This window comes from Alosa sapidissima, chromosome 17, assembly GCF_018492685.1.
Source record: "Alosa sapidissima isolate fAloSap1 chromosome 17, fAloSap1.pri, whole genome shotgun sequence".
In the NCBI taxonomy this organism is placed as follows: Eukaryota; Metazoa; Chordata; class Actinopteri; order Clupeiformes; family Clupeidae; genus Alosa; species Alosa sapidissima.
Genome location: NC_055973.1, coordinates 2,346,919 through 2,353,732, shown reverse-complemented (window position 1 = coordinate 2,353,732; position 6,814 = coordinate 2,346,919). Strand labels below are relative to the sequence as shown.

The 6,814-nt window shown below is 44.3% G+C and overlaps 1 long non-coding RNA gene across 1 annotated transcript; it reads left to right on the top strand.

The window, feature by feature from the left end:
- The first annotated feature begins 5,437 nt into the window (after window positions 1-5,437).
- LOC121688483 lies at window positions 5,438-6,575 on the top strand. Its single transcript, XR_006024603.1, has 2 exons — window positions 5,438-5,614; window positions 6,209-6,575. It is a non-coding gene; the product is annotated as an uncharacterized LOC121688483 (long non-coding RNA).
- Window positions 6,576-6,814: the final 239 nt, after the last annotated feature.

The following is a 6,814-nucleotide window of genomic DNA, read 5'->3' as shown; positions in this document are numbered from 1 at the left end:
GAGAGGAATTTGCATGCTTGTCATGCATACTTATTTGTATGGTTATGGATAATTCAGTGCAGCTTGGGTAATCAGCCGACATTAGAGGACTTTCTATGAGGTTGAGATTTGATTGGGTTGGATTTACATAATGGTGCAAAACCCAGTTGTATCTGTGAAGTTATCTCCAGCATGTTATAGGAGAGGTTTATGGATTCCAAGTTGAATTGCTTTGATATATATATTTATTTTGTCGTCCTAATGTTCCACAGCTCTCAGACAATTATGGGATTTATGAAGGTACAGAGGTGTAGAGCGACACAAACTGTCAAAATCTAATTTGTAAGGACATCACCAAAAAAAATCTCATGGATTGAGATGTCTTTCAGAATGCCAAACCTATTAAAGGGAATGGAAATGAACTAGGTGCAAATTATTGAGCAGAAAATGGTATTAGCAACACGAGCTTCATGACATACAAAAAAAAATATGAGTCCTCTTTTATGTTGATATTTGCCTGAATGCGCTTGTGTGTAGTTTGCATTTCTCCTCACTAAATCCATGGCAGGAGGGGTTGGTTGTATTTCTATTATTTTCAGAGGGGTCTCAGTGGATATGGTTTACACATTCTATTCCCCATCAGAGGGAGGCAATTCAAAACAGATGAATCCAAGATCATATTTTTTACATGTCGGAGAAAGATAACACTTTTGCCTGTATCAAAGGGGCATTATGCCCTTAATGGCAAGTGCCCTCTATTTGGTATTTGGTCTGTATCAGTGTTCAGAGAGGCTGTCATTTGGTGGTAGAATGAGCCAGGCTAAAGAGATAATATTTCAATAACATACTGCCCTGATCATAAACTAACTCAATGGAAATGTGTAAGGGCCTGGGGCTACTCAGCAGGACAGTCAGCAGTCAAATGATTTCATATTCCCTTTTTCTCCTTGGCTGCCTGCACTGCCATTTCCCAAAGAGCACTGACACACACACACACACACACACACACACACACACACACACACACACAGATGGGCGCACACACACACACACATACTCATATGCATACACAGACATTTTGTGCTTACAGTCACACATTTGTCATGTCCGCATCATTTTAGATCTGCACGATGCAAACCCTCACACATTATTTACATCTATTCAGTGCATGTACACACATATACACACAAACACACACACACACACACACACACACACACACACACACACAGAGAGAGAGAGAGAGAGAGAGAGAGAAACCCACATACACACTCTTGCTTGAATATGATTCAATTGGGACCACACATAGACCATATAGTCAGCTAAATCTTTCCTCTGATATTTCATAGATTTTATCAGTAGTATCGGGGAAGAATGAGAGATCGAGTTTAAAGCTCCGCTGGAACCTGAGCTGCTGAGCGAGAGCAGAGACACGCCGATGTCAACGCCAGGAACACCTGGAGAGTATGAGTAATAGGGCCTTGCCTGTAAAGGTGAGGCCAGTCGACCAAAGGGAAATACGCTGTTGTACTTGACAGCTGTCTGAGCCCTGTATCTCTCTTTCCCCTTTGTCCCCATCACACCAGCAGTTAAGAGAGATCCTTTCCGGAGCTAAGTAAGCAAATTGCTGGGCCACGATAAGCAAAACAGGTCAGCAGTATAACAGGAGCTCAAAACCCCCGGCATCCACAGCGGCTCCTAATGAGGGGACTATAAAGTAGGGAGCCGCAGTGGAGCGAGGGGCCCAACACATTCTCCACATCCACACGCCACAGCCTAACAGAGGCGCTTCTCATGTAGCCGCTCTCCCTTTGCTCTCCCAGTCCTTTGGTCTTTCCCCCAAACACACTCCTTGTTCTCCTCCTCTACATACTCAGGAGTTGCTTAAAGTCAAAGAGCGCCATTTGAAAGGAGGAAGAGACAGAGAGAGAGAGAGAGACAGAGAAAGAGAAAGATGAGATTTTGTTGTTGCATGGCAGAGCTGCGGGCGTCGGCGTCGGCGTCGGCATCGGCGTCTCGTTATGTGCCCGGGCGTCTCCTCGTCTTCACGCCACACTGAGCCACGCTGTGAGCCTCGCCCAGGTAGCGTTGGGGCGCAACTTCTAATGGCGGGATTTGCCTAATGCCTACCTGCCGCATGTCAATCAGGCGCGGGGGAGAACTTTGCACCAAAGCGAGCCCTCGCCCAGAACGACTTTGTGGTGCCAGGCTGTTTATGCCCCGACGCCTCTCTTTAATTGGTGCGCAGGCAGAGGCATCATCTCTCTCAAAAAAAAAAAAACGCAACCAGGAAACAGCATGATAAAATTACAAAGGATGATGGGCATGTTTTTTCATCCTGGTTTTCCTCGTTGCGTCAAGCAGCCTTTCTGCTTTCCTTGTGCCGTTCTGCTGATCTGGGCAGTTAGAAAAGGGCACAAATTGGCATGCCAAAGATGCTGTCACCCTTCCCACGCACGTTTAATTTCTGACTGATAAAACTGCCCTTGTACTCCTCTCTTTTGACAGACAGTCACTTCAGCTGCTTCATCAAACTCCACTAAAAAGTATAAAAATCATGATGTCGTTTGATTGCTTTGATCCTGATAGGAGAGCATAAAGAATTGCTCCCCTTCACCTTCTAATAATAATACATTCTTTCTCTGCAACACCAAAGAAAATACTTGCTGAGCAAGCATTTTTTATAGCCTTTCATCCAAAGGTAGTTTTTTTTTGGGGGGGGGGTCTCTTAAAGTAATACCTATACATCTGGAAATCTCCCAGTGCCTGAGAATATCCATCCAAAACTGAAGGACTGACCTCTGATTGACTGCTGATAAGTTTGGAGGCTTGAAGTTTCTGGAGTAACTCTGGAACAGTGCTCCAGACCATTCATACGTCATACATTGCAGAAGACAGACGGCCCATTGACAGAGGATAAATATGTCTCTTAGTCCAGGTGAAGCCTATTACTTGATACCAGGTGTGCTTCTATCTGTGTGGGAAAGAGAGAGATAAAGAGAGAGAGAGAGAGAGAGAGAGAGAAAGAGAGAGAGTCTGTCTTTGTTTTGCTTGATTAATCATCGTAAACTTTAGTGCCTGCATACCAGGGTAATTAGTTCATGGAAGATGCATCCTAGTAGACACTGACATCAGCAAGGTAGCTTGTCAAGACTGAGTCAGATCTTCATCCTTCAACTCCTCAAACCACACAGATACACACACACACACACACACACACACACACACACACACACACACACACCATCCTCTGTGCGTATATCCCAGTAGAGGCGTCCTGACAGGCCGAGTCGAAACACACAGGCCGTTGGATGAATTGTTTCATAGCCTGGGGCAGTGCTTGGGAAAGAGGAGAGCCGTAAATAGGATTGAAGTTTAAATGGAATAATGCGTCCTGGAAAAAAGAGAGAATGAAGAAAGTGGTGCGGATAGAGAGGTAAGATGGAGGTGAGAAGTTCGTGGAGAGAGCAAAGTCCGTGTGTCATTCAGAGAGGAAGGGGAGGAGGTGCTTGTGGGGATGTTGGCCCTGAAACAGAGTTAGCCGCATCCTGATGGGTGTCAGACAGAGTACTGCTCAGGTTATTGACTTAGCTGCCTTTATGGAGATGCTCATCATTTTACAGACAAAGGGACCCAAGTGCAAGTAAGTATGTGTGTGTGTGTGTGTGTGTGTGTGTGTGTGTGTGTGTGTGTGTGTGTGTGTGTGTGTGTGTGTTTCCCGTATGTATGTGCGTAAGTGTGTCCCATGTGGTAACTGCAGTGTCCCTTTAGTCTCACATTAAAAGTAGGAGACTATCTCGGTTCCGACTCATTACTTTCCTGTAAACCAAATGACATGGATGTGAACAAGATTAATATATATGACAACAAGGAATTTATGCTGTGAACCATGGATTCATGAAGGTTAAATTGCACAAATGCAATTAACTCATTTTTCTGGGCCTTTAGTGAAAGATAAAGTTTATAGATAGCACTTGGCATGGAAGAGTAAAACGAACATGTCATTCATTAGCCTATATGACTGTAATAATTATTTTATTACCTGATCATGAATCATGCGGTCAGTCAGTAGTATTAAAATAAAAAATATATGATGTTTGTTACATGTGGCCTTGTTAAATAACTGTGTTGCTGTATTAAAGCAAGATCTACTGAAATGGCAGTGAGTGTGGCTTCAAACGCCATGCTTCCATAAACACCGCATGATGCAAATGAACAAACTCCCCAAACAGTTGTTGAACCAATTACACACTAAATGAGTCTCGCCAGAGAGGGGGGTAACAAAGCAAAAATTTTACTTATTTTTGTTGTTATTGTTGTTGCAGTTGCTGTTGTGGGCAATTAAGCCCAAGAAAACACAGGTGCACACCTTTAACACCCCACCATAGCCTATCACTCCCCACTCGCTAACATCGCTGAACTAGCTCACCCCTCAATCTGTCCCCACTCCACGATTCATTCGGCAGTCAATGGGTTTCGCCTGTCGAACACAAGTACTATTAGGAAAGTCCCAAAACAACGCCAGCGCCACAGATAAACTTCACAGTAAATTAGGCGCAATTAGTATTAGGCTCCATCAGCGCCGCTGCCCTGATAATGGCATTAAGGACCCACCCAATCATAACTTACACTCTACTGGATAATTTCTCAAATCAATGATCTTGGTAAGTACTTGTAAGAGGGCCCGATTGCCAGATCAGCTGGATACGTCCAATTAAAATCGAACGGAGGCGGGGGATGTGGGGGAGAGAGGACTAGCGTTGATTAGCGCTTCGCTCGGGGGCACTATAGTGTTATTATGCAGCAGTGACGCTGTGCCTCTGTGGTAGTCAGGTTAAATGCTTTTAATTCGCAAACCTCCCCCTGTTGGCTTGACAGATGGGGTAGGGGTGGGGAAGCTAGAGTGAGCACAAACATGGATATTTACTGATATTTGCAGATTGATTTTTTTTCTTTTGTGAGGTAGAATTTATCGATGGTCCATGATTTAAAACCAGTGACTGCATTATGCTGTGAATAAGATCTGATGACAGTATAGAGTTAACACTACAGAGGTCTATGTCTTTGAAACAGATAGAAAATGGTTCTTCAGTAGAATCAGCTGATAGTTAAACTCATGATTTGTGCTTACAGTGTCTTATGGTCCTATGTCATCCAGGTGCAAACGACCAGCCTCCTGGCACCTGCAGACTGAGAGGAGAAAGAGCTGCAGAGGGCCTATCAGGTCAGAACATAAATGACTTGAATTCATTCAATATCATAGAAGCTTGTAAGTTTAATTGGTCAAAATATTACATTTCTATACCTCCATGCACAACTAAAAGGCTTCTACAGCTAATATTTACAAAGCAAAGCACATTTAGCATGTTTAGCTAAGCGTGTTTAGCTCTCTAAGAATAATCTCTAATGGAGAGCACACAGGCTGTTAGCATAGCTCCATTCTATTCATGACACTGTTCTAGAATTCCGCTATTACCATGCAAGACATGTTGATTGTACTCTGAACCGCTGGGCCACCATAGGCCTGTGCCATCTGCCTACACATGCATTGTTCTCCCCAGGCACCGAGGACCCCATGGGGCTTAAGGAGTGCTTGCACCATGATCTCTGCTTCACCACCCAGCGTAGGCACCAGGTAGGCAGCACTGCACCTCCATGAAATTAAGCAGAAAACATCGGCAGAGGCAGATTAGGTCTTAAAATCTACCTAATGTAGCATGAAATTCAGCTGCCATGCTCTAGCGATCAGAGGCTCTGGGCTCTGACCTATTTTACACCGCTGTGCGCTGCCCACCCCACACTAAACACACACACACATACATGCACACGCACACGCACACACATTCACAAGCACATGCACACACACACGCACACGCACACACACACACATGCACAAGCACACGCACACATAAATACATACGTACATATACACACTCAAACATACATGCATAAAATGTCAAGTGTCCTGTATATTCATATACTGTATATATATATATATATATATATATATATATATATAGGTGTATGGTTTTATATGTGTACATTGATGCCAGTGCCCTCACTTAGAGACAATAATTCAATCAGGAGGGTTCTGTATAGGCTGTGTGTTTGGACTCTAGATGGGATTCATGAAGAGTCTCTTTATGGTGGCTGGGAAGCATCTGATTGACTGATGGCAATTGATTTTAATGAACTAATTAATGGCAGAGGAAACACGGGATGGGGATAGGGTGTTCCTCTTTATAAGAGCGGCCGACAGATGGACGGGAGAGAGGTGGGGAAGACACAAGAGTTCCATAGGAGGGAGAAGCCACGACACGGAAGGAGCCGGGAACAGTGGAGTGACTGATGCCGGGGAGTGATCGATACAATGCAAGCTAAGGTTTTGATTAAGGAACGTCTGAACTGTCTAGCCCGACGCATGTTGACACTATAGCCGCTCCTGTAGTGGATCGTGCCTTGATTTTTGTGTGTTGACAGGATGTGCAACGCCGACTGGACACCGCTGCCCCGGTGGTGCCCTGTTCCATCTGCCTACTTTCCTACAGTCCTGTATTTATTTTGTTCTTGTTCAAATAAACTTTTGTGATAAATTAGTCAATCTTGTGTGTTGCCTGTGTATTGGTGGATTTGTTTAGCCTGGCGGGCCATCCTATATCATTGAAATGTATAGTCTGGCATCGAACCATTCACCTCGCTTAATCCAAGGGGCGGGCAGAGAATTGTCTTTCAAACTGCCTAGGCATGCAATAGGCCAGCACTACGACCATATCCGTATCTGGTCGGCAAAACGGCAAATACATCCTTCTTCGAAAGGAATGACTTAAGTGCATTG